The 16,918-nt window shown below is 42.9% G+C and overlaps 1 protein-coding gene across 1 annotated transcript in view; it reads right to left on the reverse strand.

Annotated features, from left to right (window-relative positions):
- Window positions 1-16,918, reverse strand: part of C9H2orf66 (chromosome 9 C2orf66 homolog) — a 298,410-nt gene that overhangs the window by 146,599 nt on the left and 134,893 nt on the right. The gene's annotated exons all lie outside the window — the stretch shown is intronic.

The raw sequence follows: 16,918 nt of genomic DNA on the forward strand, positions 1-16,918 counted from the left end.
GGAAATTTGGAAACCTTTCTCACCGAAATATTGTCCCAAATGCAACAATGGCGTGAGGTGGTTCCTGGAAGACACATTGCGCTGGAGAGGGATCTTAATTCCGATTGGATCTGTTCCGGAAGCAGTTTGGAAATAAGAGGCTTGGATGCCATGACCACCCTGCCATGAAGGATGGTGAAAGATGGCTTTCAACCATGGGAGATATGGGTCTTTGAATGAGGCTTTTTGTTATAAAGCCCCTGGTCGCCCCACATGGACAAATGGTGTTGCAAGCTCAACACTTGATTACCTATTTGTGGATGATGCGTTAGGTACTTTCTGTACGAAATGTAGTGCTAATTGCACCCCATTTAGTGACCATGCCCTTATAGAGGCTGACTTCAACATCATGTGCAGCACACCAGAGAGACCCAGAGGGTTGGCTCCTAAATCGATATATGCCTCAGACCTGATAGCCAATGGTTCAGGCACCCAAATCTGCTGGAACTCTGGTAAGATGGCAAGGGTCAACTCCACTCTTAATGCCTACTTGAAATAATCATTAGCATTTTTCCATATTTGGGTGATAGCGATTATCAGACCTTTGCTCGATCCAGACACACACCTTAGTCAAAAAATGTCAGTACCTATGTACCCCTACTCAAACTGAAATCTTGCAAAATATTTAGCATATATATATATGGCTCATTTTAGGGCAGCAAGTGAGTACATGTCTAGCCGACTCTATAGTTTTACCATCCAGGCATATTCTGCATGTTCTCATCTCGACCGGAATGCCTGCCCATGTCCCTCTTATTTCCAAGACATTCAGATGATTAAGCCGAATATCTAAAAATATTCTGCGAGTAGCAGGTGATGGTAACAACTTTAGGTACCCTTGCGTTTTTTTATATTCGAAAGGCATCTTGGAGAAGTAACTTAAGGAGTTCATATTAGCCACCTTCTCGTGAGTGACCACCCAATCCCACTTCTAAGCATGGTCCTTAAGGGATTTAATCAGGGCTCCTTCCCCATACTCCCAATTAGGCGACCAACAGATCTTATCGAAATATTGCAAAATTTTGCCCTGGAATTCGTTCAGTGCTGCAACTTTTCCACCCTCAAAGCCCTCCCGCAAGATAGCAAGAAGGGCATCAGGCCGTGCAAACTTGATCTTAAGGCAGAATTTAGCTTGATTAAATTCGATACGTGAGGAAAGGAAAATGAGACCCAATTCCAGGCGTATTGCCTGGACCGGTGTATAGTTAGTAAGTCCCAACAGTCTTCTCCATATAATCCCCTCAGTGACATCCACCCAATCTGACCAATCTGAATAGGATGCTTCCAGGGCATTTAAGAATATTGCTGCAAGTTTCTGCTTGTAGATATTAATTATACCCATGAAACTAAATCCTGCAGTTTTCTTGGAAAAGGACATTACTGCGGTACGCGTGGACATTACTTTGACTCTTGTTTTGTTGGACCACACTATTCGTTTTTTCCTATCCCCACAAAATGCATGACCAAGATATTTATAGCAATTTACTTTTTGTATTTTGCGAAGGGGGCAGGAGATAGAAGAGTTTTTACTGCGTTTAAGACCTACAGCCATATATTGTGTTTTAGACAGATTCATTTTTATGCCATTTTTAGCTTTTTACAGATGGCCATGGCACTGTTACAAATGCTGATTTAAGTATTATCAAACACAATAATGTCATCCGCATAGCAGATCCATCCAATCTTACATGGAACCAATAAGCAGATTGTATAAGGAAGGCGCGAGGGCACAGCCCTGTCTCACACCCTTTTGGATTGCTATGGGGTCAGACATCAGCCCCATTTTGTCAAGTTGGATTCTGACCATACTCTCCTCATATATCATCCTACACACATAAATCAAATGTTCTTGCATGCCTAGCGACTGTAATTTATCCCACAGCTTCACACGGTCAACTGTGTCAAACACAGAAGAGAAATCTACGAACAACATATAGAGAGGTAACGACTCAGTGCACTTAGCTTGTGCAACTAGGGTATTTACTGTGAATAAATTGTCAATAGTGGAACAGCCTTTACTGAATCCCATGTGTGCCTTGTCCAGAATATGCTCACTTGTTATCCATTTATTAATCTCACTTAGTATTAGTGTACAAAAGATCTTACTGGGTACAACCGTGAGTGCCAAAAGGCGATAATTTTCTGGTAGGCTGTGAGGGCCACTCTTGTGCACTGGGATAATATTAGACATTTTCCATGAATTTGGCATGGTTCCAGTCTCTGTCACATTTCCATATATTGTTAGCAGTACGTCTGTCCATATCTCTGGATTATCCTTTATTTTGATGTTACACAGCCCATCGGGCCCTAAGGTCCTTGAAGATGTCCAGAGTTTTAATTATCTTAATGATATCATGTCTATCTATGGTCAGATTCCGTATTGGTTTTTTTTTCCAAAATGTTTACATCACCTTTACATTTTTCCAAGACAAACTTAAGACCATGCGGGACCATCGATGGAAATCACCAATTCATGTTTACCACCATTACTGATAGACCTAAAGCTGGACCAAAATCTCTTGGTATCACCCTCAGGCAACAGCCGAGTCATGTTTTGCCAGTTGATATTCCTATCTGAGATCAGATAGCATCTGATCACATTTCTATGATTATTCTTGATGCGACGTTTCGCTGAATTAACAGCTCTGGGCTAATAATCTGAGATCTCGACGCAGTTTAGATTTCATACCACGTATGATTTTATCGTATGGTCTCAGATTATCATGTCCATATTTATATGGTCGCACCTTTCCACCTATAGGCATCATGCCATTCATGCATTGGGCAATCCATCCCACAATTTCATCAGCCGATAGTGTTAACATATGTTCAACCTGTAATCCTTCGCTCCATACTTTTGCCTTAGCAAGATTTGCATCCGTCCATCCTAGTCTATTACCATTACTGTTAATGTCAACCTCCCCAATTCTGTCACATTGCAACATTTTTTATATTCAACCCAGTGGTACAGACCAACAGGGCATTATTGCTAAATGAATTCACCAGTATTTGGAAGCCAGATACGTGAGCATTCAGTTTATCGTTGAGACAAATATAATCCAGTGTCGATGAGAATGTGCTGTTGGTCCATGTAGGAGTGCTTTTAGATGTTTTATGTCCGAAACCATTAACCATCTGAAGTTCCATATCCATAATAAAGGTTTTCCACCTGTCAGCCTTTGTCATCGCCGTCTCCTGTGTGATCATGAGTTCATCCTTCAAGATACCACTGGCATTTAAATCTCCTCCCAGAATGATATTCATGTCGACCACAGTGATATACTTCTCAACAAGACACTTGTATATGTGCAATTGAATAGCAGAAGTATAAGTCCAGAAGTATGTGGACTCTAGGTTAGCAGTACCCATATTATCTATGGTAGGCTTCAGAGGGATAGCTTCTTTTAATCCACTAACTGCCTCCGAGCCTGCTCCCATTATCTCCTTTTGATACATTTTAAACATGTCAGAATTGTTTCTCACTTGACATATAATATTGTGGCACAGCTTTAGCAGAATTTTCAGAGCAAAACTCATTGCTAAATTATGTGCATCAAATTCCTTAAGCTTGGTTTCTAGATTGCAATTGCCACACTCAGAATTAGTGGTGAAGGGGACAGTGTCAGATGGTTCTGTGTTCAAAACACCCGAGCTGTCCACCAAGCCAGTCAGACATGGACAGCATGATTGTTTATCCGGAACAGGTACAATAGACAAAGAAGAAGAACCATTCCCAGCCTCCACATCAAGAGCAGGAATATTTGTGTCTTTTCAACACCAGGTGCCTCCATATGTCTGCGTTCGATATTGGCAATATGACCCTCCAAGCTATAACATAAATTAAGCAGTGAATTACTGTTATCAAATTCAGCTTAAGTGCAGGCCACCTCATTGAAGGGTAGCCCAGATCCTTCAGGCTCAGCATGGATTTCTGCCACAGCCAAGGGTTCACCAAAAAAATCAGTGATCAATTTCTCTTTTAGAGAAATAGTGTGAGTGCTTATTTCAGCTGTGCCTGCATCCATAGGGCCACTTTTGTTCTTTTTATTGCCTTTTACATTGCTTCTTAATTTCATTTGAATGCACCACAGCGAAATAGATTCAGATGAGTTCAGGCCTTATCTGTATTCAGTGCTATGGATTAGAAACTACTCAATTTAGGGATATGACCCTGGTCACTGGATTATGTATCACATATAGCATTGATATATCCAGTGATTACACCCGTACTGTTATATCAGTTCTCAAAATAGGGCAGGTGAACTTCCAGCTGATTCAAAGATAAAAACAATTATCCACAGTCACCAGCAGGATTGTGGAGATGAGGTCCACCCATCTAATTCACTGATAAGCAGAGTGCCGGCTGCCAGCTGCCCACTGGTTCAAAGATGACAATATCCGCAGTTACCAGCGGGCAAGTCTTACTTCATTCCGCACAACTGCCGGCAAATTATATAATGACCAACGAACACACACTCCTCGCTCACCGTGTACATCTAGCTGACAGGTTGTAGAGACTCACTCATGCAGTTGTGGCACCTGGATTATAACGCAAGCCACCAGTCGGCGTATTCACCTTACTGGTAAATTGCCTTAATGTTGTCATGTTGTGCCATTACCACAATCGCAGCCTCGAACAAACTGCACTGGCTGATTGCAGCACACTCCACTCCCCCTCCACGGCAGCACCAAGGCACCAGAAAGCGGCTACCAGGAGACTACAAAAAGGCTTGGGTCCTCGGGCCGCCGCTATCGCTGCTGCTGTCCTCTATTCCTCCTCTCGAGTGATAGAGGAAAGAACCTAGACGTCTCACACCACGTAGCTGAACACGGAATCAAGCCGCACTGTGAAAAACTGGCATATCCTCACAGCAACTTCTGATTACCAGGCAATAACAAGTTTGTGAATACGAGAACCAGCATCACTTTGGATCATTCTCCAACTCACCTCTTAAAAGTGAGTGGGGTAGTGTCGGGTGGGGGAGTGGGACTTCTCTTAAGGCAAATCATAAGCATGTGTATGATAAAGAGGTGGCTACAAGGAAAAAAGAAAAAAAAAAAAAAGAGTTGCGCCGTAGGATAGTCCACTTAAAAACATGCACAGAGTTCTGCCATTGAAACATATGAACTATTCAGAAAAATCTGACAGGCGCATCAAAACTGGGTCAGACAATCTAAGCCAATCGGAGAACAGAGGGATGGAGAAGCAATGCTATTATGTTAAAGGGACAAGAATTCTACGGCCTTTTGGCAAATAATAATAGTGAGGCTCCAAATAAATGGACTATCTGTGTCAGACTGGGTTCTGTACTTTGGAAACGTTTTCGCAGACACTCCAGGGTTGAGTAGAGTGACGGTGACTCCGAAGTGGAATGTCGATTTGTCTTTACAGATGGATTTTGGTAAAGATGCAATCTTTAGGGTATTGAATACCATCAGCTCGTCTAGGGCCCCAGGCCCCAATGGTCTGACTAATCTGGTCCTGAAATCTGACAGGGAGGCGTGGGCAAAACCCTCTTTCCATATGGTTTTCTTTATACTTGCTATTGGAGTTTTCCCGCCCACGTGGTCCAGTGCTCACATCGTTCCAATATTTAAAAGAGGCGATAGATGTAATCCTTCTAGCTACGGACCAAATGTGCTTCTCGATGCAGATAGCAGGATCTTTGCCTCAATTGTGTTACATCATTTAGAAGCCTGGCCCTCCGGGTCTGGCAGACTCTCCAAGTGGCAAGTAGGTTTTAGGAGACAAATGGGGACTTCGCTCAACGGTTTGGTAATGAATCCAATTCAGCAGCTGGCATGGAGCGGTTTTTATGAAGCAGAATGTGGAGCTTCTATAGACCTAACAGCTACCTTTGACGTCCTGGATCGAGGGCTACTGTGGAAAAAATTCGCCAGCTGGGCTATTCTGGCTGGTCTTCTTAACCTACATATTCGTTTACATTCCAATACTGTCATACAGATTCGACTTAATAACAATGGGGATCTATCCAGAGAGGTTCAGACTGGGAGGGGGTCAGACAAGGATGTGTTGTCGCTCCCTGTATATTCAACCTATATCTGGCTGACATAATGGAGGCATTTGCAGAAGCCTCATTGATCTACCTGAAATTTTCAGTGGCTTGCCTATGCGGACAATTTTTTTCTATTTGATGCAAGTAAAGTTGGTCTGCAACGCTTAATTACCTCTTTTGTAGAATACATGGGAAAATACTCACTTTAAGTTAATCCCCCCAAATCGAAAGTAATTGGGTTCTCTAATAGCACAAAACAATGTTTATTGAGATGGAGTATTGGTGACTCTTTGATTCCATGTGTAGACTCATTGGTTTATTTGGGTTTTCCAGTATTCAGGAGGCCTTCATTGAAGAGCAGTATTCTTTGGCTAAACGAAATCACAGGGAAATTGATTAATCAGATTAAAAAGATGGATACAAAGTTTGGTAGATTTTCCCCACAAACCCTCGATTAGATACTATGAAGTAACACTTATACCAAAATGTCTTTATGGCATTGAGACACATCCATTTGCTCTTCTGGAACACCTTCTGGTATTGGAGGGCAGAATCTAGAAACGCCGCTGAATCTTCCTGTAATAGCCATTTGTTATGACTTAGGTTTAGTGTCCCTTAAAGCATGTGCACAATGGATCGTCTTGTCCCTATTGATAAAAATCCTAATTCCGGCAGGGCTCTCTATACGTAGACGTTAAGATAGTTTATGTGGCACAGTGCTGCATTAGAATGGAAGCCTTGAAAGCTCTGGGTAACTCGATTCTCGACAGTATTAGCTGTTCTGTACAGGACTTGGTAGACTACCCAAGTAGGGTAAAAGTCATTACTATACAAACACGACTGTATTGTGACAATGGAACTATATTCATATCCATCAAAGGTCCACTTGAGAGAAGATAGGGAGTGTTGGCCCTTTTCCTCAGCATTTACCCAAATTGACCAAAATGATCTTTACTCGCTTTCGTTGGAACCTGCTCAATTCTAAACAAATCATGTTAAAACAGAACAAGATTTCTGCAAATTTAGCAGGTTTTGTCAGACAGATGGCATTAGTGAAACCTCTAAACACCGGGTAGCGAATTGTCCTGAGTTGAGTACCCTACGTAAACTTTACTTGGATAAATGGGCTTCCCTGACTACTATACATGTGAATTTTGGATAGATGTCTGGCTGGTAGAATAACGTCACTTGTAATTGGAATTACATCCTTTATTAGAGCACTGAATTTAGATGAGTGTTAGTTGAATTAACTTTTAATAATGTAAAGAATTAAATGAATCGAAGTACAATTATGTTTTATTATTTTATATTGAAACTAATGCCCATTTTAACGCTTTATGTTTCATGTTTCTATAGTTTTATTAAAGGTTGAGATTTCTCAACCATAAAATAAAATTTAAAATTAGTATTGCATGGCAGTAAACGTTCTGGAATTACCTGTAACTCAAAATGATGCCATCAGTTGCTCCATTTTTCACAGTTTACCACAAAATGGATAATCGGATATTAAACCTATATCAAATCTATCCCACCATTATCATCCCTCCTCTTGAAATCTGAAACCTGCAGAACAACTTTCAGCCTCACTTAGGCACCCACAAGCTCCCTGACATTGCCTGGACTTAAACCTAGGCTAAATCTATGCATTTGGGTGCATCAAAATATTCTGCAATATGGGAGGAGAAGGGAATTCACACGTCGAGGCTTAGACACACAGAAAATACAAAGCCAACATCGCCAATGCCAACAGTTATGGCTTTTGTGTAGGTGTTGGATAGTCATTTACCAAACAGCACCATAACAGTACTAACTAGCCAGTAATGGTACCAGCTGCAAAATGGTGCAAGTATGTGGCCATATTATAGCAATGCTGGGTAAATGCCTATAGCTGCTGGCTTTGCCAATTACTGTTTTCAACGGGATTTCAGTGCAAGAACACGCATACTGCTTATACATCAAGTGGATGAAGGCACGCTTGGTTGAGACATTTTGTCACACCTATTGCACATTTAAAACCAAAATTAAGCCATTAAATCTCAGAAGACTGCTTTGAAAAAACATCAGCAGGCACTTACAGTACACAGTTTGATATTACTGCTTCATAAATCCATCTCAAAGAGAACCCAAGAGGATGTGTTTTGGGTGTGGAGGGCAGAAAATGGGTGGAAATGACTGTAGGGATTATCATGGCCTTGGGCATTCGATGGTGAATATATATACAACAGTCAGAAGCCGTGTTTTTCCGTCTTCATATCCCATCTCCCTCCCAGCTGTACTCCAATGCAATCGTTTCGACTTATATGTGTCAATTTAGCACCACCTTACACCCAAAATTAAAAAGACACTAATGAATATCCTCTAATGATAAACGTCATACAGTTAAGGGTGCTTCAAAATGGCTGCACTGCACTTATTTGGTGTAAAACACTAACACTACAATCGGCTGATAACACACCAACAGGATGCAGGTTATTCAGGGATATGTGTCAGAACCCTCCAAGTGTTATCTTAAATGGTAAACGAGTATTCTTAATGGTTGAAAGTGCATTAGTAGCCATTTACAATAGTTTGACTGCTATTCCCCAGTAAATATGCATTTAATTTTCAAAAAAGAAAAGTGCATTTACATGAATCATTATATCTGCAGTATCTCTGCACACAATGGTAGCTCGACAAAAGTTTTAATTGTGTCATCCATGAAGTTAGCGGCGAGTGAAAGAAAAAATGTAATGGTGGTGTCGATCATTCAAGAATGCCTAAGCGGGCTGAAGAGAGGTAGTGGCACCAAGGATTCTCAGACTTAAACTTGGCAAACATTCTATTGATGTCATAACAATCTGTAGGAGTTCACTAGCCTCTGGGCTATATGAACCCTTGTGCAAAGCAGGTGTGCCGAGCAGCCAACCATTCCCCACATGGACTGGGAACATTCCTGCAGCCTGTCACAGGCTGCCCTTTCATTTCATGGCCAGGACTTTCTTGTTGGGGGGACTCTTCAGGGTGTGAGAGTGAGAACAGAAGGAGAGCATTTGTCAATGATGGGGCAGTCATTACCAGCCACCGACTCCTTAGCCTAGGCCCTTGGGCCAAGGCTCATGTGAAGGACTTGCCAATGTCTGCTATTAACAGGAATTTAGTGCAAGGAACAGATGCAAAGATACACATATTGATAAAAAAACAAGTGCCTGAAGGCGCGCTCTGCTGAGACATTTTTATTACACAAGGAGCGGTTTATAGTTGCAAATATGCTTTTCCCTTACAGAACACGGTTAGAAATAATAAAGGTTTCACCTTACAAGCACAAGGCGAGCCCAAAGAGATCTTGGGAGAAGGGTGTTTTAGATGGGGAGGAGAAGGTCATATGTAAGAAAGGTTACAGGGATAAGCTTGGGCAGGGATGGTTAATGGGTGAATACAAATCCAAACAATACCCATAGCATGTGTGCCCCCAATTCACATCCCATTGCTCTTCTAGCTTCACTTCCCATGCTAATTGATGTGACTTATAAGCAGCCCTTAAAGTGTGCCACCTAAGGGTAAAAAAGTAAAAGTCTTTGGAGAATCATACCCTACGTCCTTTATGTCGCTGCCATAATGGAACTATCTGGCCATAAAATGGCAACAGCTGGTAAATGGTGTTAGTACCTGAGTATATCATGACATCGCATCAAGGGATGGTGTCTGGGTTTGGATAACCCAGGCATCTGGAAGGACCCAATGTGAATATTTCACATATAGTTTGCAAATCAGTTTTACATTTTCAATGTATAGGTAATTCTCATATTTGCAGATATTAGAAATGCTTCATACAAAATTTCCCACAATCTACAATTGCTTTTTCATTGAAATAAGCTTTTATTCCAGAGACATAGGGCCTCATTACGAGTTTGGAGGCAGCCATGCCTTTAATAAGGGCATGGCTGCCTCCAAACTCGGGTCCGGGTTCCCTGAATGGGGAATTACCGGGCAATTCCGACCTAGGAGGGCCCGGTATTTCCCCATTCAGGGAACCCGGTCCATCCCCATTCCCATTTGATCCCCCATAGGGCTCAATGGGAATGGGGATGATGCTAACAACGGGCCTGTTACTAATGGGCCCGTTGTTAGCATGCTGGTCCCCTCGCGGGACCCGCAAAGGACGTCTGGTCTGACCAGACGTCCAGAGCAGGTCCCGCGAGGGAACCTCGTAATAGGGCGGAATGGGTTTAACGGCGCCGGCACCTTTGCCGGCACCGTTAAACCCATTCTGCCAGGGTCGTAATGAGGCCCATAGGCGTTCTCAGGATGTCCAATGCATTTCGGTCTCGTGGACCATCTTCAGGGGCCAAGTTCTATAAAAGTAATCAAATGCACTATGTAAATATCAAGTGATTGTAGATATTGCTTTCATATCATTTATAAGTGTTTTGTACAGATGTGTTGATTACCGGACTGTGATTACGTTATTCTTACATAAGCTTCATCTTCTTCTAATGGGCTATGCGTTGGTGGGCTGTCCTCAGGTCTATGGCATAGACCTGGGATTGTTTTGTGTAATCTGAGATGAGATATGATATGGCATTTGTAACGCGCCTATACACAAGTGTTTCAAGGCGCGACGAGGCAGGGAGGGGGGAAACAAGGGGCGGACAGACAAAGATGCAAAAAATAGGTTGGCTAAGTATTATTAATGTAGTGTAATACCTCAAGTAAAAAGCTATATTTTTTAACATACCTTGAGTGTTCAAGGTGTCATCCCAATTAGCTTTTCTTTGCCTGATGTCCTGTATGTAGACATTACAAAAGAAATGGTAAATGTTTCTCTCAATATAGGGTATGTAAGGATACAGAGTCTATTGGATAATAGGTCATGTTTCCAGGTTGGGATCTCCATGGGTATACATTCTAGCATGTGCTTGCTTACCTTAATATTCTTCTCTAGCTACCCTTCTGGACATCAGGATCGCTCTGGTGCTGATCACTGAGTCCAGAGTGGCGTTTTAAATTCTAAAATGGCACTGGCAATTGCATGTGTGATGACGTCATCGTCCTGGAACGTCATCACGTGCCGGCCACCATTATGTGGGTTTTCTGTGTGAGTCAATAATGATAGTGCATGTATAACAGTGATCAGCAAGATCGGTGAGCGTTGGGTTTAAGATAAAGTGTTCACATATACTGAACGGAGCATCTACTAGTTGATGTGTTATCATGCTTCATAATTTGATGAGAAATCATGCTATTCGTGATTAGGTTATGGTATTATCTTTAGAAGCATTATGTTTCTTTACACACACAGTTTTGTTGGTGATACATACAGGTCCTAGGCATTCATAGTGGGAGTGAAAGTTTGGTTCATATTCTTTGTAATTCAAAGTAGAGAAAAAATTTTTGGTGTGAGATCTCAGTATAGTTTCAGACAAATTTCTCATATAGAATTGAACAGTACCATCAAATCTTTAGTGTAACTTATAGGATGTGTGGTTTCGTGTCTTTCTGAGATGACCTTATTACAACAAGGTATAAAGTGACATGCAAAATAAATCTGGTCTAACACATAGAATGTCTCTTTACAAAGTGTTATGCTACATTTATTTCTGCATTTCTGAATGTCAGTGCTGCCCCTGGTTGGCTCATCACCTTTCAAAGGAAACAAGCAAAATTACACTCTTCATTCATATCCTTAAGGTATAGGGAATTTAACCTTTCTACCCAGCATGTTTCTCTCGGGTCTAGGAGTTTGGAAATGCCGTATCCCCCTTCTCTTTTTCAATGGTCTCTAGCACCTGGAATTTCATTTGAGATATCTGGTGTCTGACCTCTTGGAAGTGTCGCATCACTGGGGATTTGGTATTGTCATGTTAGACCGCTCTTCGTTCTATCAGAGTTTGGCTTTTCTTTATGACTGTCCAACGTAATAGTTCCTGCATGGGCATTATATGCTGTAACTTATGTTGCATTTTTCTCAATCCCATTGCACCAAGACTCACAAGATTTGACGTCATTTACATTCAGACAGACGCGTCTGAAAAGCATGCGGTTGCCCCAGGAGTACTGTGAGTATCCTTCAATTTTCAATAGAGTCCTGCAGATGGGCTTAAGCAATATTGCATTAGAGCAGAGGTCTTCAAACTGTGGGGTGCGCCCCCACAGGGGGGTGCGGCCACATCCCAGGGGGAGGAGCAGGGGGGGCGCCAGAGCCCAGCATGAAATGTAAAAAAAATAAAATATATATATATTTTTCTTAGATTGGAGGAAATGGGAAGGGGCAGCTCACATGGTAAGACTGGGCCATAAAACGCTCTTAGGCACCAATGAAAAAATGTCCAGCAGTTGCAAATGGATATTCACGGTTTAGTCACAGACTGTTTAAATAGTACCCAAGGGGTTGTTTTTTGTTCAAATGTAAACAAATTGTGATATTTAAAGAATATGTATTCAGCAACAATGGTCAAAACTACTAGCTGCATAGTGAAGTAACCCCTCAAACTGGCCCACATTGGCCAAAAAAGTGTCCCATTTTTACTGGCCTACACTAGCATTTTGTATTTTTGGTACGGTCATCACCCTATTGCCCTATAGGCCAGTCCAAGCTCATCCATAATGGGTGAGGGGGCTTCCACCCACTGGCCACCTCACCCATTATGGAGGAGCCGAGGAGCCAGCCCAGTGAAACACTCAGCACTCCCTCAGCTGCTTTTTCCAGCTGAGGGAGTGCTCCTGGGCTGGCTGAACTGTCAAATGGAAACTCTGTTTGCCTTTGACAGTTCATTTCCCCAGCCGCACATGAGCACTGAGCCTTGCAACGCTATGGGTGTTTTGCATTTCCAGCCTTGCATAGTTCATTGGAAATGCTGGCTCGGGCACTGCATGTATGCATGCATGTGCGAGGGGGTGCTCCTGCGCCTCCACGCACATACGGGCAGAGCTACCTGGAGCGGGGCATTTTAGCAACCACGCGAGGTACATTTACGGAGATTTATTTTTTATTTAAATGTGTATGGATGTGTGTATGCTTGTGTTGTGGGACTGTGGTGGGAGCAGCATGAGCGGCAGCACTGGGATAGTGGTTGGAGTAGTGTGGGGAGAGCCCAGGGTCTATACTGGGAGTAGGGTGCGGTGACGGCACGCAAAAGTTCATAGCCATTTCTACATACTGTTCATCTGGCACTTTTGGGGGGGCTCGGCCTGCCCAAACTTTGATCAGGGGGGGCCCAGGCCAAAAAAGTTTGAAGACCACTGCATTAGAGAGTGTTGTCTTGCAATATGTGGATGACATCCTAATTTGGAGCATGACAGAGGAAAGATGCAGACACGATTATATTCAGCTTTTGACTATGTTGGTGGGGAAAGAATATAAAGTTGACAATGAAAAATTACAATATTGTCAGATAGAAGTGCTGTACATAGGCCAACTGATCTTGCATGAAGGGAAAAGGGTTACCCCTGAAAGGGCTGAAGCCACACTGAACACAGCTAAGCCACACACGATAAAACAGATGTAGAGTATTTTAGGTCTTTGAAATTATGTCAGGGCTTGGGTCTTTGACTACAGCTCATATACAAAGCCCTTGTTACAAGCCCTAGAGAAAGGACAGGTGACGAAAGGGAAATTTAAATGGTCTGAGACCATGGAAAACGGGTTTACTGAACTCAAGAGAGCCATTTGCACTGTGCCCGGTTTAGGGATTCCCAATTATGCAGAGGAATTCTACTTGTTTTCACGCACGAATGGCACCGTAAGACGGCAGTGCTCACACAGAGAACCATACTGGGGTACAAGCCCCTGGCATACTACAGTGGGAATTTGGACCCTGATACCACTTCCCTTGCGAACAAAGTTTAGCTACCGCAGCGTTCACCATAGAGAAAGCTACAACCATTGTGATGGGTTGCTCCATGATGTTGTACGTCGAACACGCGCTATTCGCTATTCTAGAGAAACCAAAGGGCACATTGACATCTCAGAGAGCTTCTGCTTATGAAGTGATCATATCAAATCCATCGATTAAAATAATTCGATGTAAGATAGTAAACCCAGCTATGTTCATAGGAGAACCAGTCACTGAAGGAGAGCCAATACATGACTGCGAGAACTATGAAGAATTTTATGATGAGATTCCCAGAGTGAAAGAAAATACATTGGCAGAAGGAGAAATGGTCTTTGATGACGGTTCCTCGATAATCTATCAAAATGATGGGCAAAGTTACACAGGCACTGCTGTGGTGAATCACACAGCAAACCGAGAATTTCGAGTATACATTACTGCATGATTACCATCTCACTATTCAGCACAAGCTGCAGAATTATTGGCGTTGATACTCACGATTGAGAATCACACAGAACTGGAAGTAACGGTGTACAGTGACTCTGCCTATGTGACGTCGACAGTGCACGCAGGCCTAGTACGCTGGAAAGGGAGGGGCTACCTTCGAGCAGAGGGCACACCAGTACATCACGCAGCCCTATTGGATAAGCTCCTTTTGGCACCAGTGGGCACAGCAGTCGTGAAATGTGCTGCCCACACAAAGGGGACAGATTTTATCTCACGAGGAAATCAAGCAGCAGACACGGAGGCCAAGCGTATGGCATCCAAAGACAAAACCATAATGAATGTGGAAATAACTGATGTAAATGAAAAAATATTGTTGCACGAAGTGAACCTGAGAGCTAGAGTAACATGGGGCAAACCCAGTTAATGGAACTCCAAGGGCAGGCACCACAGGAGGAGAACCACCTCTGGGAGTGGCGAGGGTGTTCTCTAAACCCCTCCGAAATGTTGTGGGACGACAAGACAGCACTGGTAAACCATTAATGCCTATAGCCCTGTTAAAATGAGCATTGGAACAGTTGCATTATCCAGCGCATATGACAAAAGAGAATCTCGCGGCAACGCTCGCTGAAGACTGGTTCATACCGAACTTAGCAGAGCACGTTGCATTTTTTATGGTGAACTGTATAATCTGCCAGCAGTTCATGGCTGGGCATACACTACGAGTAATTAGAGGAGTCATCCCAAGGCCCAATGCACCTATTCAGCACTTGCATGTCGATTACGTCGATATGACTCAAGTATGTAACGGGTACAAGTACCTAATTGTTGTGGTGTGTCCATTCTCTAGCTGGATAGACGCAGGTCCATTCACACACCCAGACTCTACCTGTGCGGCCAAATTTCTGGTGAGATAGGTATTTCCCAGGTGGGGAGTATGTGAAGTTATGAGATCAGATAATGGGGGTCATTTTGTTAACGAAGACTTTGAACAGATTAGCTTGCTGCTTGGTATAGAGCGCAAGTTCTCATCGGCGTATCACCCACAAGGTAATGGGATATGTGAGAAGCTCAACGGCTTGTTAAAGGAAAGGATCGCCAAGTTGAAGCTTACTCTAAGGAAGGGATGGTTACACTGCTTTCCTTTGGCACTGTATACACTCAGAAACCAGCCTGGTTCTGACCATCATCTTACGTCGTACAAAATAGCAACAGGCAGAAAGATGCGCACTCCCATGACACCCCGAGACAGAGCTAGATGTGATGCCCAGCCAACAGGAGAAATCTTAAGGTCTGAAATGCAAAATTACTTGAATTGCATGACATCTTGTCTTACTGTAATTTCAGGCCAACTGCGGCAACGACGAAAAGGGTGCATGGCAGCACAGAACACAGGAGATACTACTGTAAACCCAGTTGAGAGTTTATGTGTACCATCAATCTTCCCTGGAGACACGGTCCTGGTGAAAAACCACACGAGAAAAAAGTGGGACGAGCCAAGATTCAACTGACCCTTTACAGTGGAAGACGTCACTCCCTCTGCAGTTAAGCTACAAGGAAGAAGAGCTTGGATCTTTCTGGGAGACGTCAAGCCATACATCGGAGAAGTCCCTCTTCCCGCACCCCAATGCGTAGTGACTACAGACGACGGGGAAGAACCGCTGCACGTGCAGTCGAGATCCATGACGAGGAAGAAGGACGCATGACCAGCAAAGCAAATTTTGGACATTTCCTCTGAGCAAAAAATGGGATAAGGACATAAAAACTGCATGCATAAAGCCACAACAGAGGTTATTGACTTTGAACTTTGGACTGAGGCACACTGAAGCCTTGATAAGAAAAGGATATGCCAAATTTTGATCGAGGACACACAAATTAGAAGAAAATACAGTATCCAGACTCGTTTCCAACAGGAGCATTATTTGTTTGTTTGTTTGTTTATTTTATTTAGTATAGCGCTCCAGACCCAGGGGTAAATGGGCGCTTAAAGGACAAGTTACAAGGTTACAGTATACAAACAGTTAAACAATTGTGGCGGAAGTATGCCATATATGGTATGTACAGGCAGGTATTAGGAAACATTTCAGAATATGTACAATATATTCAATAAGTACTAAGCATAGTCTATCTGAGGTTTAGCATCTCCAGAAGCCAGCTAATTACTAGTTTTCTGAACAATTGGAAGGATTTGGCCAGTTTAATATTCAGTGGCAAGGTGTTCCAAAGTTGAGGGGCGAGGACAGTGAAGCTCGAGCCTCCCGCTCTTTTGGCAGTGAATCTGGGCACGATGAGGCTGAGGGTATTGGATGATCTGGTGACTCTTGTGTTGGGTTTAAGAGTGAGTTTGTTGGTCAGGTACTGGGGGCTAGGTGGTTTAAGGCTTTGTAGGTGAGGCAAAGGGTTTTTAGGTCAATTTTTTGCTGAATGGATAACCATTTGCAAGATATTCTTGTGTGGGAGATGTGCTCTCTCTTGGGAATATTTAGTGCTGCTCTCAGCGCATTATTTTGGAGGATCTGAAGTTTCTTGATTATAGCTTGGTTGGTACCAAGGTAAAGGCTATTACAGTAGTCAAGCTTTAATTGTATGAGGGCCCTCGCCAGAATGAGG

Source organism: Ambystoma mexicanum, chromosome 9 (assembly GCF_040938575.1).
Source record: "Ambystoma mexicanum isolate Mex_15411 chromosome 9, UKY_AmexF1_1, whole genome shotgun sequence".
Classification (NCBI taxonomy): Eukaryota; Metazoa; Chordata; class Amphibia; order Caudata; family Ambystomatidae; genus Ambystoma; species Ambystoma mexicanum.